Source organism: Dermacentor albipictus, chromosome 4 (genome assembly GCF_038994185.2).
Source record: "Dermacentor albipictus isolate Rhodes 1998 colony chromosome 4, USDA_Dalb.pri_finalv2, whole genome shotgun sequence".
Lineage (NCBI taxonomy): Eukaryota > Metazoa > Arthropoda > Arachnida > Ixodida > Ixodidae > Dermacentor > Dermacentor albipictus.
The window spans coordinates 139,599,393-139,615,093 of NC_091824.1; the positions used below are offsets into that span (position 1 = coordinate 139,599,393).

Consider the following 15,701-nt stretch of genomic DNA (forward strand, 5'->3'; position numbering starts at 1 on the left):
CAGCTCAAGGGATCCGGGCAGTGGCCGCGAAATGACCGCCACACTTATACAGATTACAGTAATACAAGAAAACATTGCATTATACACAAACACTATAAAACACGTACACGCGCACTAACGAAAAAGTTCGAAGTTAGAAATTACAGATGTGTTGCTAAGCTCTTTGAGACACCGAAGAAAGGCCTTTGAAAATTCAAGTATTAAGATCCAAATGTCTTTCATCAGAATATTTGTTCTATATTACTAACGGAATATATCATACATTCTTCTCGCTGTCACGTGGTAAAGATCAACTGTCACCGCCTTATGATGGCTAAACATTCATTTACGGTCATCTCAATGCTAAGAGAAAGAGAGAGAGAGAGTACGACAATCGACGATTGAACACGTGATGATGCAAGCGAGCAGCAGCAAAGCGAGTTTCCGAAGAATTCTCTGAGCATCGGGTTAGGTTTTGCAACGCCTAAAATGCAAGGAAGAAAATGTACGAGTGTAGAGAGGACAAAGTTGGCTTCGCACGCAGATAACTGGATTTTCACCGCCCGCTGGAGCATATATACGCCGATCATCTAAAACTCATTCCCGCACAATTTTTCTATGCGTTCTTTCACAGCATGCCGGTCTTTTCTCGGCTCGAAGTGTCAATCGCTTTGTCATCAAATCTGTACTGTTCCGTACTTTGTACGAGTGTCTGGAAGTTTACCACTCGTCTTCGGGACGTCATTAGCTTCTTCGAACAAGTTGTATACGCTACAAGCCTGTGCCATCCCGTTCGGCGCGTTCTGCTTCTGAGCGTGGAAACAACGCTGTTGCTGACGGGCACGCTGTCTGCATCTGTGTACGTGAATGGGCACTGAAAGGAGGCACAGACAGAAGCAAATGGTGCTCTTGTTCTGGACATTTGAATTCCGCAATATTTCGGCATTTGCCGTGCGTTGCGGTTTGGACGAATTCGACTGGGCGTTTACAAAACGGATAGTATATTACAACGTTCAGAACAGGATTCCGCGAGTGTTATAGAGTTCCCTACAAAAGCACTAGAAAAAGCTGTGGTAATAATTGTCTACGAAAGCTGGAAATGTATGCCAGATGAGCCAGCACAGAAATAACGGGTACTACATGAGTTTTTCCAGACTTCGTACTTATGGCTTAAAACGGCTTTGTGAGCCTGTATCTACAATCATATTCAACAACATAGCGCTTTATAAAGGCAACAATTCGCAATGACTGTGCATGTGCGCAGACATATTTTTTTTATTTCACCCTCAGGGCCATGCTGGCATTACAGAGGGGACTGGACAGAAGCAAAACTAAAGTAGACAATGTGAAAAATGGAGGTAAGTGAATGCTTGCTCCGATGCATACAATGCTAGCTAAGAAAAAAACAGTAAATTTAATAATAAATACGAATTTGAAACCATCGGTGTTCATACAATGCCAACTAAAACTTTGCTAAAATGATTGTTGTCAGTAATAGATACAATTCCATTGGGAAGATCGTTCCATTCTTTAGAAATGCGAGGAACAAAAGAGCATAGAACGGAGGCTGTTCTGCTTAAGAGGATGGTTACTTTGCGGGGATGATAGGTGCAACGCGATATGTAATTTGGCCAATGGAGGAAGATATTGTGCAAGGTGGAATGATAATATAAGTTGTGGAACAGTTAGAGTCGACAAATCTTTCGTCGCGGAGTCAACGATGGGAAATTCAAATTAGTTTTCATTGCTGTCATGCTTGCTCCTCCGCTAAAGTTCGAGAAAATGAAACGAACTTTTCCTTGCTTGTGTTCAGAAAACTATGATTACCTGGTAATTTAGAAAGTTATGGCGTGATAATTGAAGTGACAAGAACATAGGCACAAGCACGGTGATTAGACAAATTCGTGCGCTACCCTTAATTGGCGTACCAGCTGAACAATCGACAGTGCCAGAGAGCCGTCTAGTAATTTTCGCAGGACACACTGCATCGTCTTACCCTTGTGCGTCTACTTGGGATACCACATTAGGAGAGGCGTCGTGCGCCAGCTTTCAGTATACGTACAAATGTATCTCACTGTTGCGAAGATGAGGCCCACATTCAACTTTTTGCTAAGTTAACGCGCAAGTGGGAGACGTTGAAACGCTGTCGGGACAGGGCATACTTCCTGAGCGAAACATATCGGGCATCCGTATGGCTACGACTTTCATATCCGCTTCCCGCGACCTTATCGTATTGTCCGGGTGGCTTACCGCTTCCCGACAGTCACGGTCTCACTGGCCCGTGAAGCCGGGTCACAAGCGTGCGCGTCTGCGTCGCGATGATTGACGGTCCCGCGAGAGCCATTTCGTCGGACCGTCCCCGAGAGGCGAGTGATAATCGCGAAGCCAAGCACCGGACGCGAGTCACCGGCCAGGCTATTACAAACGCAGCCGACCAAGCGACGCCTGCTTCGAGGCAGCGACAATGCAGCGGCAAGCTCGACAGACGTACAACAATCGCCCGCAAAAACACCGAGCAAGCCAACCTTCCTGACTTCTCCCACTGGGCTGAATAGATAAATAAACAAAAAGATTAGAGACCTCTCAGAAATCCAGAGAACCGGCAAAGTATAGTAGCAGCAAAAGGTAACCAGGGTTTGCGATTTGTGCCTACTGTGTGCTTTTGCCGCAATTACTGCCAGCTACATCGAAGCGTGAAAGAAAGAAAGAAAGAAAGAAAGAAAGAAAGAAAGAAAGAAAGAAAGAAAGAAAGAAAGAAAGAAAGAAAGAAAGAAAGAAAGAAAGGAAGAAACCACGTTGACCGAAGTACAAGTTTCATGCCTTTTGCTATTACTCTCGCAGTGGCCTGCGTTAGCAAGAGCATCGCAGTGAAGTAACAACGCACAGCCTGCGTTCCGTTGTTGGATGTCTGCATACATCCAGTCCTCTTCTTGGCGAGACGACACGGTAAAGTAAGCGCAGCGTATGCAGACCAATGTGAGGCGTGCTTCCCACTCAGTACTCTTTGGGGTATTGTGGTATAAGCTGTGCCTGTGAGGTTTGCTAACGCGCGGATGTCTATAGGGAGTACAAGAAAGATGCATTACGGTGTTATTGCGCAAACGCATAAAGTAGCCGCTCAACACAATCTGGAGCGAAAGCACGATGCACTCGGTCTTTCTTTTGGGCTAGTCTATATATAGGCCGGCGTTCGATGGGCTCATCCAAACCTCTCCTACATAAATACTTGGTGGACCAGTTGGTACTTATAAATTTAAACCATATCCAGCCAAACTAACACGAAAAAACGTGCGCAGCTTGCACTAGTGGTGCAAGGCTGGAGTCAACAGCGGAACTTGTGACACTTAGCTTTTGCGTGGCTTGCCTAAGTTGTGTGCAGGTTTTCCGAGGTTATGCTAGGTTTTGCTAAGTTGTTGGTAGGCTTGGCTAAGTCGTGTCTAGGTTTTGTGAGGTTATGCTAGGTTTTGCTAAGTTGTTGTCTGGGCGTGCTTGATGCTGGAAGTTTTCGAGCAGTCGCAGGCCGGGATCGCTTTCTCGGCGACGTCGAGCGTACAGGCGCTGACTTTCGGGTTCCTTGGACTGAAGCTCGAGATCCTCGACTCGGCGTCGGCTTTTCCCAGCCGCAGCTTCGGCGCGGTGTTCCGGATCAGTCCGGTGGCGACGCACCACTTCTCGCTTGGCAGTACGGCGCCCTTCCTGGTAAGTCGCTTCTTCGGGCGTCCGGACTTTCTTCGGTCTTCCCATGGCAGCAGCACGTACGCACGGAGTAGAGGAGGCGAGAGGTGTGTCGCACCCGCGGCTGTTTCGAGCTTTTACTCGCCTGTGACGTCACGGCTCCGTCCTACGCGCGAGGGGTGTGAGTAGGTTACGTGGCTCGGTGCTCTCGCAGGTGTTGCTAGGCAACGCAAGGCGGCACACAGCTGAGCTCAGTTTTCTGGTAACACTCCACGGCGGAACTAAAAGCTTAAAGAGCTTCGCTGTTAAAAAGTGTTGTCGGTTGAGTTGTTGCTGTTCTGACCTTTGTCTTTGTCATTTTCCTTTTGCTAAATTCTAATCAACTTGTAACTTTCAAGAGTTTGACTTTGCATCCCTTGAAGTCGGCCACGCTATGGCACGCCGTTTGACTTCTTTCGCCACACTTACGCTCATAAGACTCATAATGCGTATTCTCCTCTTACGTTTACGGCTCCAAGCCACGACTCGGCAAGGATGGACGCTGTACTGCGCTTTAGTGGGGAGAGTCTATTTTACCACGACGGTAAGATATGATAATACGTGTAAGGCAGCGCGCGAGCGCATGATCTAGCATGCTTAGTTTGGAACACATTTTCCCCCTGCACATCACTTACAGCCGGGAGGCAGGGGCTGATCTATACACGGCAAACAAAAAAATTATGAAAGCGTACATTTCTTTCGGCCAAGGCGCTAGCCACGTCACACAATGCACAATGTATGATGGTAGATATCAGTGACACGCATTACGCCATAGATGTCTCGATTTAAACGCTTGGAAATTCATGTAAAGGCGACGGAGCGTTAAAGATATCGCATAGCGCGCACGTACGCAATACTGAACGTAGGAACGACAAAAGATTATCTTTCAGCAACTGGCCTCGCCTTGCTCTTGTGAGCCGTGTTCGTCCCTCTCGAAATGTGCAAGGTTGCTTTACTGATTTTACTGTTTTACCTAATTGGTTACTTTCACAACATATTTAGTCAAAATTCGCGCATTAAGACCACCGTAAATCCATGCGTCGACCATTCTCCAACTATGGATAGTTCTACGAAACCAAGCAGATGAGTTCTAATTGGTCATCCAACAAGTGTTGCTTGATTCGTCACTCTGAAAATACCTGCAGTTTGCTGCAATAAGTTTTCTTTGACTCGAGACCACCTTGCGAGCGGATCTTCTCCACAGCTAATTTCCTGGTAGCCGGCTTGATGTACGTCAGCGTCACCATAAATCTTCCCAATCCTGCTGACGAACTAACGAGCAAGCACCATAGCGCAGCGTGGCATCAACTCTATCAACTACAAAGACATATCTGGAGCAAGTACACTTCGGTGCTCCTAAACTGGCGTGGGCACGATGGATGTGCACAGTATGTATGTGACTGCAGGAAAAGTAGCTCAGTGAATCATGGCAAATATCTCAGGAACACGCCCTGTCCTCAAATCAGGGTAGGATGTTTTCTTTCTTTTTTCTTTTTCAGAACATGATTGTCTAAAATGAGTGGCGTACTACATCCGCACAAGTGCCAAACCTGCGATCGTGCAAGTAAGCCGCCGCCTAACACCACTGACATCGCCGTTACGCCTTTTACGACGCGTCCACGCTTGCGTTTTCAAAAGCCTAGATTAAAACATTATGTTAAGAACGGCGAACGCGAGGAAGATTGCTAGCGGAAGAACTTGCCGGTAGAAATCAGGCTTACCTTTCGTGTGCGACGCAACGTAAGCGCTGAATACGCTTCCGAAGAATGGCGCGGATTCATTTGCGGCGCATTCCACGTTAGCTGATGTCCAAAACGGCCTAACGCACAAGACTTGTTCGACGCGGCACGTTTAACGTTCCTTAGCACGCGTCGACCGCATGTCAGACGTGCGACTGATGGCAAAACGATTTCGGAAACAAAGGCGTAAGGCGGCAGCCGCAAAGTGCCGGCGCTCTCAGTCGGTACGAGATGACGCCAACATTGTACGTACTTACATACGTTCCGGCATGAAATGCTATCTAGAGTCGCTTGACGAGGAACGATCTACGTGACGCTTGGCGGCATCAGATAACATGCTTCGAGCCAGCCGGTGCAGAAAATACAAACCCTGTCACCGCTGGTAGCCCAACTCATGATTTCCGCACGACAAATGCGGTGTCCTACAAAGTGAGCGACACTTTTTTTTGTTTTCTCTCCTACTTTCAATTCCTTCTTCCACGGCTATAGATAATCACGTTATGACGAAAGCCAACCACGAGGTATAATTACACCTGGACTGTTTGAAAGAAGGGGTACATTTCTTCTCAGCCTTGCTTAGCTTCGTTGCCTCCAGGCATCGTGTAGTTGACTAAACTTATCGGTCCTTTTGGTCGTTCTGATTATTCTAGTTTATTAATTACTCGTGGGCGCGAACCGCAGGGATTAACGTTTTTAGCAGTTGAGAGGGGTTTATCCATACATATATTTCCCGACCGAACGTATTTTCGGATGATCAAATCTGATCGCATGTGAAAACGTTTTGTAAGCGCCGGAGTAAGTCTTTGCACCACTTTTGAGACCTGTATCGATTCAATATCACAAGCAACTCTTTCAGTTCACGTTAAGTCAGGTTCGAAACATATGATCATTATATAACTATTGCTGAGCTGCAGCATTTATTTAAGAGTTCACACGTGTGTGTGTGTGTGTGTGTGTGTGTGTGTGTGTGTGTGTGTGTGTGTGTGTGTGTTCTACATTTATCACAATATTCCAATAAGATAAAGTTGTTAATTTGCAATTAAATTATCAATACAATAATTATAGAAGAAAGAAAAAAATATTCCAGTGACTGAGGGGTGCAGAAAAAAATAAAACAAAAGAAACAAATGGATAATAGCAGTAAGGAAATATAGTAGAATAGAGCATTGCTTAACTCCTGCACAGTCTGGTGAGTAACACATGGAAACTGGCACTACTGCACAGCGAGCTTAAAAGGGAGGTTTCGAAACTGAGCTAACGCAGTGTGAACTGTAGTCTTACGGATTGGTCGTGCCGAACCACGAAGCGACCAGCGGCGGTCTCTTAAGCGGAGCCTAGACGAAAATGTCCGGCCATTCAGAAGCAAGTCCGCCGCGCCGCTTCCTGAAGGGGCGAGGGTATGTGTAGGGAGCACCCGTCCACTAATGACACGCCGTTGCTAAGCAGCCGTGAACGCACCGGTAGCGTCCCCACCCCACCTCTTCGGAAAAGGCCGCATCCGTCGACCCCGGAGCCGTGACCTAGGCACGCAGCGTGCCTGGTTGCTCCCTTTGCTGCCACAAAGCGTGTGAGAGTGAAAAGGGCGTGGTACACGAATAGTACTTTTAGCAGTGGTGACAGCCTTGAAGTAAGCACCGCTTTATCGCTATGACAAAAAATATTTATGCTCAATGTGTGTGCTCCTTCAATGTGAAGGGAGACAGACACAAAAAATGAGAGAGAGAGAGAGAGAGACTGAGTCACAGCTGTTTACGGCAAAGGACAACTAATAACGCTATACAGTGCTAAACTCGCTTGTGCAGGTTTGTCGCCTTCAAGAATTGGCACAACGCCCATTTAGTTGCCCTCCGTTACTTTGGCTCGTGAGGTCGGTATGGTAGCTAGCGCAGTCGCGAGCAGTTTTCTTGGCCTGCACACTTTATCGAGGGCAGTCACATGAAACGTGTCCGAGCGTCTCCTCGTGACCACAGCGATCACAAAAGCTGTGTCAAAGTCACAAATGAGACTATAGGTGTGGGCCATGGCTTGGAGAGCCGCAAATATGGGGAAGGAGCAGAGATACTAGGAGACACTTCTTTTATTAAATAGAAAAAGGGGACAGACGTTGCCGCACGTAGATAGATAGATAGATAGATAGATAGATAGATAGATAGATAGATAGATAGATAGATAGATAGATAGATAGATAGATAGATAGATAGATAGATAGATAGATAGATAGATAGATAGATAGATAGATAGATAGATAGATAGATAGATAGATAGATAGATAGATAGATAGATAGATAGATAGATAGATAGATAGATAATTTATTTATTTATTCATTTATTTGTTTAGCTGGGGAATCAGGTGGAAGGCTGGAATAGAATAATATAATAGAAAAGAATAAAAGCATGAATATAGATAATTACACTCACGAAGGAATTGTATAACTACTACAGGAACCAGAGCGAAAGTATACCCGCCTCACAGCATCCAATATGTGCGCATGGCGTGCAGTTCTACCCAGGTGCGCTAACATGACAGAGAGCTCTCAAGGCGATCGGTGTGATCGTTAGGGAACGCTTCCCAACGCGTCATTGCACGACGTTTGTCTAACCAAATGAGAGGGACGTTCATCTGGCGTTCATCTTCGCTCCACTCCATTTTTAATCAGCGTTAACCCGTCACAGGAACTAAATTGCGATGTTTACCGTTCCGGAACTGCACTGTGAGTAATGGGGGAAGCCACTGTGGAAGGCTCCGGGTTAATTTTGACCCCCAGGTTCTTCGACGTGCGCCTAAGTCGATGACCAAAACGTCGGTGACCAGAAACACGTCTCTCCGTGAGCACCCGCTGTGGGAAAACAGGAGAGCGGATAAATCACAGCGGCATTTTGAAGTTGCGTAGCGCTATTATCACAAAAAGTGTGTTCGTGAATTGAACGTGGTGGATTGTACGCTTACTCACGTAAGACTATAGGTACAAGGGGGTTCTATCTGCCACGGTGCTGTGAGTGACGGTGCGCTGCTGAGCCCTAACTCTCGGGTTCGACTCCCGACAACCGCGGCCGAATTTTCATGACGTTGGAATGCAAGATTGCTCGTGTACTGTGCATTTGGTGCGCGTTAAAGAAATCCCAGGGGGTCAAAAGTAATCCCGATCACTCCACTACGATGTCCCTAGTAACCCACTCTGCAGTTGCGGGACGCAGATGCCCCACAATTTTTTTTCATAAGTCGTTCTCTGTGTCCTCACTTGCAGTTTCAGGAGGCTTCGCCCGTGGCTCATCGACAGCACTGCGTGGTTCGAAGCTTAGCAAGAAAATTGGCAGGAGCGAACCGAGCTCGCAGCTAAAGGAAGTATCAAATAAGACGCCCCTCGTGCTCCACGGGTCGTCACGCAAAACCATAGTATCGTTATTAAACAGTTGTCGCAGCATGTTAGTCCCCACGCCATATCGCCGTCGCGTCGCAACACGTCTCGGCTAATACCGGTCGTCTTCACTCACTATGCAACAGCATACAGACAACGCCGCAATTTTTCGTGGAACACCTCGCAACCCACCGTGGTGGCTTAGGGGCTATGGCGTTTCCCTGCTAAGCGCGAGGTCGCGGGATCAAATCCCGGCCACGGCGGCAGCTTTTCGATGGGGGCGGAATGCAAAAACGCTCGTGTGCCACGCATTGTATGCACGTTGAAGATCCCCAGGGGGTCTAATTTTCCGGAGTACCTGTCCATGGCAGCCGTCATATTTATGTCGGGGTTAGCGCACGAATTTTTTTTAACATTATGCCTGCGTGCAGACTAATGCATCGTCTCTGTCGAAGGCCGTGCTTAGCGAGTTTTCGTAAATGAGAAAGACACTCGCTTTTAAGGCATGCTCGTGCTATAGAAGATCAAAGCGCGTTTCACGATTACGTGCTTGTTTTGCATCGAGGACGCAAGAGAAAACTATACGTGCACGTGAAAATTGTGATTTCTTTTGCAGAATCTTCCACATAGCAAGTCTGCGCGCTCTTAGCGGTGATATCCGGCTGGAACAGCGAGAGCACATATTTTTGTGGGCAATACAAGTAAACATCACTTTCTGCATACAGGGAGCGCCAACCATCCTATAAGGAACGTCATATTGCAAACTCGGAAGCTGGAGAACATCCCTGCCTTTCCGTCTATCCCTTCCTCCTCCACATCGGAAGCCGTTTTTGACGTAGGAAATTTTTTTATTAACGTCTGCTGCCGGGCGAGTTGGTACATGGATTTTAGAAACGGTTTTAGGCGCAAAATATAGGACACGGAGAACAGAATAAATGCACCTGTTCGTTGTCTTTTATTTTGTTTTCCGTGTCCTACTTTTTGTGCCTTCAACCGTTTCTAAAAGACGTAGGAGATGTTTACATGACGCGCTTGCGAATCAAGTAGCCGGGTAAACCTAAGAAGTTGAAACGAAGCCACGGCAAATGTGCTCTCAGTGTTTGTCGCTCGGCCGGGAATAGAAAGAGCGCCTCCAGTTCTAGAGATGTGTGCACATGTCCCTGGGGTCACCGTCTCTGCATCTAAGGTAACAGGAGGAAACATGCTTTGTTCATCCCAAATGTTGGAATTCGATGACGGGCTCGATGTTTTTCTGCGTGAGAATTTCGCGCGTTCATATTCAGTGTTTGTCCGTTCTAAAGTGTCATCACTGCCCCGATGATTAATTTACCAACGACTGTGGGGGCTGTCTTGAAAAAGGTTGAAAAATTCGCTGTCGTCTGCGGAAACGGGAAATGATGCACTCGGGAGTCAGTCGAGGCAGCAAGACGTGCTTCTGCCTAGCATTTATTCCTAGAAAGCAAGATTTAGGATGCGACGTTTATTAGTAAAGTGGGCAACTTCGCATCTGGTAAATTCAATGGCGTATTCCACATATACCACTGCAACTTAGAGTCAAGGTCCCTTTATAACTGAACGCCATCATTTTAGCCATTAATTTCACGGTGGAGACAGCAATCATCAGCACAACGCGCTGACAACTCGGCAAGCGTATAAAATCATGTACTTTTTCTTAATGTAGGATACTTAGAAGATGCTGGCACCTTTAGGCAGCGCTGGCTACTCGTTATCACATAGAACAAATATCTAGTAAAATTAAATAATAAGCCGACACCGAACAAATCAAAGGTAACAAGAACAAAGGATCAGACAGTTCAGGTGCCGTAAATGCACTGAAAAAAGTTCGCCACAGAAATCATATAAAACATACTGGAACATAAATCCAGCTTACATAAATGCAGAAAAGACGACTCATAAAACGGGTCTCATAAAACACACTAGAACGTAAATTGAGACCACATAGATGCTCCAAGTAGAGAAAATACGCAGTCGGGTCGCAGGAATGCACAATAATTCGGCACAGAAAGGAATACAAGCTGTAATCAATTATTTTTGACAATATTACTCTGTTCTTTAATTTTCTTGGCACTTCGCGCAATGTCGATGGGTGAAAATGCATCTGTGCTGGACGATTTCTGGTTTTTTCCTTCCTGTAATTATTTTTCTTGTTTCAATGGAACAGTATAAACAAGTTCGAACTAAAGCTTCAGTGGGTAGTTTGCAGTCGTGTGTAGTCTCGGTCTGTTTGTTTTTCACCCTGTTATTGATGTTATTGGGACAGGGTCATGCCAAGGTTATAACTTGATATAAGTAAAGTACTACTAAAGCACTTCGCTATTGATCTTAATACTTGAGGGGTGTGTCAACAATATTTTCATTTTCGAGCACCAGTGCTACTTCTAGCGCTTGAAAGTCAAAATATTTGTTTTCTAATTACTGATTTCATTTTTACATCCGTAAACCTGCAATTCTTTGTCTCTGTCCTACTCAACCATACTTACCGTATACAGTGACGCCATAATCAGCTTCATTTTTACTTCATGTCATTATTCATCTTCAATCTTTTGAGACAGCAGCTTAGATGCTGTATTCTTTGTAGTTCAGAGAGTGCTTGCACTAAGATCTGCATTCTGACGAGCTCACGGCAAAGTGAATATGCAAATGAGTGAAACTGTCTTTAAGTTCCGTATTCAACGATGCGATCCCTTAAGCCTCCGCCAATACGCCTTCGGTTCCACGCAGACCATATTTCATTTGGTGTGTAAAGGTGACCACGTTCTTATAACAAGTGCAACAGAAGTTCTAACTAAGAATCCTAACAAATGCCGAGTCATTATGTCCGAAACGGAACATGCCGCTTTTTAGTTATGCTACACATAACTGCTAAATGTAGTTATGCTACATTTAGTAGTTTCCTGAAAGGAAGCTGTGACTCTCATCTGATTTATGATTTGATCGTAATGATTGCGTATTCCATTGAGCACCCAGCAAACTTCCAAGACTGCCAATTTTTACATACTGTGGTCTTCGTGCACACCACATTGGTACACTGACTCCAAACAGCGCCTGGTATTATGCCACGTGGCAAGCCAAGCGAATAATAATTAAGAAAATACTAAAGCCCGCTTCCCATCACATACTTCAAGCATGTGTAGGAAACGAACGTGCGTTCCCAAATAAAGCAAGTGTTATTCCCGTCACACGGTGACCTTGAAATAGGCAAACGGAGTTGGAGTGTTTAGTTGCATCGACGAACACTGCATCTGATGTCATCGCAACGTCCGCAAACACGCCCATGCTTTGCGTCAACTGTCGTAACTATCGCTGTCTGACGGTTGTTTTCACGGGATAACTAAGTGCACGGCCAGACGCGATATCAGAACTGTCAGTTAACGCGAGCACACCGCTTATATTTTGTTAACTGCACGACGCTGACAGAAGGAAGACTATTAGCGCTTTACGCAGAAGAACGTCCTTTCCTGCAAACCGTTCTTTCGTGCATCGCATGCAAAAGAAACGTCCGGCCTCAGCAGTTCCTTTGGCCGAAGGTTTGGAAAACATTCATTTATCTACAACAGCATACTGTTGAAATCGTTGCAATTACCGGCTAGCTGTCCAACCTTACTTGACGTGCACTTCATGCCCATTTATCACACCTAAGCAAGAGCACAGACTTCATTAGCAACACGTGCCATTAGACTAACGGCGCTCGATGTTTTCTTCTCTCAGGCTAATGGAAGCATCATAATCAAGACACGCTACGCGCTAACGAAATTTTTACACTCGTTGGGGCTAATCTTGTCCTCAAACAATAGTCGTAGTGAATCTTGCGTGCGCTTCTTTTGTTTAGCGCTGCGCGCCTAATACTTTCCCGACAGGAACACTATGTCACGCCGATACGCGTGAAAAGTTGGTGACTTGGAAGTGCTGATAGCGCTGCGTTAAGTAAAGGAAGTGCATTAAGATAGATTGCGATTATTCTTCGGGAACAGAATAAGCTACAAAGGCGGCATATTTTGTTTATATCTATATAACCTGATCTGCCAAAGTGCATATATATTTTAAGCTTTTTGCATAGACGAGCGGCTTAGCTAACCACTCTTTTCTCTCGCGCGGAAGAAACACGGAAATTTTCTCACGCGCGCGATTCCAATTTTCATGTAATAAATCAGCGCACAATGTTACAACCCGACATTCATGGTTACTTCATTGAACAGCGCACGTAGCAGACATGATAGTGATTGCTCAATAAAGAAAAAATCCCCTGAGCGTGGTGTTTGCAGTAAAAGTGACGTGCGGTCGAAAGGTGTTTCGGTGGTCCCGTCGCAGTAAGTCTCGCCAAAATGACTGGCGTCGACGTAACAGATTAGCACAGTGATTAGCAGTAAGATTGAAGACCACGTGATCAGCGAGAGGCAAAAAAAAATATTTTTTCAGCCCAGATCCACAACGTGAAATTGTTTCAACACATTGCGCCGACCGAACACCACGCTCGTATAAGCTGCATAACTTGATTTCAGCCGGCATACCCAGTTGCGATATTTATTTTTTTTTCTCGTGGTTGCATTGGTCTCCAAACTTTTGCTCGCGACTGGATGTTCAAACTCGTCCACGCGTAGAAAAGAACACAAAGAAAACCGTGCACGACATTGGGGATATTTCCTTCTTGTCATTATTTCCAACCGTATTTCGATCGCGACGCGTCAGACAACTGTAGAGAGTATTAGGGCGGTAGTATCACAACACGCGCGCTCGTAGGGCAACCGTGTTTCGATCGCTGCGACAGTGCGTGGCGAGGCAACTACTACGCAGAGTTACTACGGCCGGGCGCTTCCGGCGTCTACAGCGCTCCACGGCACGCGCCGAGCGCACGCGCCAGAGTGACTCACCTGCTCGTCCCGGGAGGAGACGGGTCGAATGGGACGTGCGGCGAACCCACTACGCCATATTGCGAGCGCACGACTGAAACGCTGCTGCCGACGTCGGCGCGATCTTGGGGCGCGTGGCCGCCGCTCGCGGCGCTGTCGGCGTGGGGCCCCGGGCTCTCCAGATGGCGCCCCGCGTCGAAAGCACGAGGCGGCGGGGCTCGGCCCTGAACAAGGGAACCCCGGGGTCCGGACCAGCAAAAAGTATTGATTGGGCCTTCCCACCCCCGATGCTGCTGCATCGGTGCCGGAGATGGGGGAGGACTGGGCGGCACAGGACCAAGGTGTACTGCGTCGCCGCTGGGACGGGCGAGCTGGCACGAGGAGCGCGCACAAAAGTAAAAGAAAAATGAAATTGAAGGGGACTTCTAGGTCAGCCGCCAGAGCACGAAGACCAGAGGTGTCGACCACGCTCAAGAAAGTGTCAGAACCCTGGAGGCAATAAAAATTGTCTATTCTTCTGAAGTGTGCACTTAACTCGCCAGTTGATGCAAACACGTATCTTGTGTAGCGCGGGGCCCGTCTGCTTCGTGGAGGTCACGGCCATCCGACACCGTGTAGCTTGTCTGCAGCTGCCACTGGCTATTTCTGGTGAATGTCAGTGTTAGGCAACTGAATATGCTTGCGCTTGCTCTGAGACTTGACGTAAGTACTTTTCCAAGCATTTCGCAAATGTAATTCTTAATAGCTGAAGACCTGGCAAGCGCGTTAGTACGAAGCCCAGCAGAAGGTCCAATACAACATGTATCGATTCTGCGGTAGCAGATTTTTGATATCTTGTCAAACATGAATGCTTCTTGTTGATTCCATTCGTGAATCGCTCATTGCCATTCGTGAATCGCTTAGTTTCAACAAATTTCTTTTGAAATTTCGCCCATATCGTAACACTGCATTATTGGTCTTGATGTCATGCGCCGAAGAAAAATCATCGTGACATTGGCTTCAGTCGACCATCTCATGGTTCAAGATCAGGTTTTCACTTACTCATCTTTAAGGTATATTAGCTATATCATTATGTGGTAAGAGATGTTGGAGTTTCAGGTGAGTACGCGATGCAAGTTTGAAGAACGAAGAATATGCGTAGACTTTATAGAAAATGTTAGCGATCGGTAACAATGTATCCCAGATGTGCCTAATAGGGGCGCCACGCCGATAGTCACGAAATACCGAAAGCAACTTTACGAAGAAGAAAATAGACCAATCAGAAGAGGGTGGTGTGAAAAATACGACCTAACAACGATAAAAACGCAATACCGTCATGCTCGTCTGGAAGTTGATCGCATTATTTTGGCGGAAGTACTACATGTATCTGGGCTTCAGGCAATTAAGAAGAGATTTTTGTTAAAGTGTAACTAGAGGGTTAATTCTTCACGTATTTCAAGGAGCTTGACAGCGACAGTGACAATGAGAATATTGAAGCGTTCGTCTGAAAGAATAAAGCGATGTCTACGATACGAATGTTTCATAAACATGATGCCTTTTAGCGCAAAAAACTCGAAAAAAGAGAAAACAGAGAGATGCAAAAGGAAAGGGAAGATGAGCGCTTCACCAACTTCACCAACTCACCCAAGAGAAAGTCATCCTCAAGTTTAATAAAAAATTTCAGCCCGTTGAACTGTGGTCGGTACGCTTCACCGCTTCATGTGCTTTCAATATGCCCAGGAGCATGAACATATTTTTTTCACATACAGTCTCACTTTCGGAGTCAACATTTGTAAAAAAAATAATTCCGAACTCAATCGTTAACGAATAAAGAAGTTTCAAATGAGCCGTCGTTGAGAGAGTTCAGCTCAGTGCAAATACAGCTGTAAGAGCAACGCCCACGTTGCCATGCAAAGCTTTCATAGCAATGCTGCATAAGAGGGAAGGCTAGCACCCGCTCGGAAATATAGCCCGAAGCTACAAAGGAAACACACATTGGTTTTTCAGAAAGAAAGCTCCACATTTGAATAAGAATGCATCCTGCTCGGTGCATTGAATCCACCATG

General features: G+C 46.2%; 1 protein-coding gene across 3 annotated transcripts in view; it reads right to left on the reverse strand.

Moving 5' to 3' along the window:
• The window catches only part of LOC139059348 (synaptic vesicle glycoprotein 2C-like), a 242,311-nt gene extending 228,569 nt beyond the window's left edge, over window positions 1-13,742 (reverse strand). For 2 of the 3 annotated variants that reach the window (XM_070537635.1, XM_070537636.1), the window contains exon 1: window positions 5,415-5,681. The gene's annotated coding sequence lies outside the window, so the exon portion shown is untranslated. Of the gene's footprint in view, window positions 1-5,414; window positions 5,682-13,677 lie in introns of those variants that run through there. The other variant, XM_070537637.1, reaches the window with a different exon arrangement.
• Window positions 13,743-15,701: the final 1,959 nt, after the last annotated feature.